The following is a 580-nucleotide window of genomic DNA, read 5'->3' as shown; positions in this document are numbered from 1 at the left end:
ACCTACATACCCACAGAAGACATATATAATCAGTTGTACCTACATACCTACAGAAGACATATCTAATCAGATATACCTACATACCTACAGAAGACATATATAATCAGTTGTACCTACATACCTATATGTCTTCTGTAGGTATGTAGGTACAACTGATTATATATGTCTTCTGTATAATCAGTTGTACCTACATACCTACAGAAGATATATATAATCAGTTGTACCTACATACCTACAGAAGACATATCTAATCAGATATACCTACATACCTACAGAAGACATATATAATCAGTTGTACCTACATACCTATGTAGGTACAACTGATTATATATGTCTTCTGTACCTACAGAAGACATATATAATCAGTTATACCTACATACTCACAGAAGACATATATAATCAGTTGTACCTACATACCCACAGAAGACATATCTAATCAGTTGTACCCACATACCTACAGAAGACATATATAATCAGTTGTACCTACATACCCACAGAAGACATATCTAATCAGTTGTACCTACATACCCACAGAAGACATATCTAATCAGTTGTACCTACATACCCACAGAAGACATAT

At 33.8% G+C, this 580-nt stretch overlaps 1 long non-coding RNA gene across 1 annotated transcript; it reads right to left on the bottom strand.

Annotated features, from left to right (window-relative positions):
* Positions 1-7: 7 nt before the first annotated feature.
* LOC111084782 lies at positions 8-574 on the bottom strand. Its single transcript, XR_002609719.1, has 3 exons — positions 344-574; positions 196-306; positions 8-121 (listed from the first exon to the last, which is right to left on the bottom strand). It is a non-coding gene; the product is annotated as an uncharacterized LOC111084782 (long non-coding RNA).
* Between the last annotated feature and the right edge of the window lie 6 nt (positions 575-580).

This window comes from Limulus polyphemus, unplaced genomic scaffold (genome assembly GCF_000517525.1).
Source record: "Limulus polyphemus unplaced genomic scaffold, Limulus_polyphemus-2.1.2 Scaffold124135, whole genome shotgun sequence".
NCBI lineage: Eukaryota > Metazoa > Arthropoda > Merostomata > Xiphosura > Limulidae > Limulus > Limulus polyphemus.
Note: the sequence above shows the minus strand (reverse complement) of the source record. Positions and strands in the feature narration are given on the sequence as shown.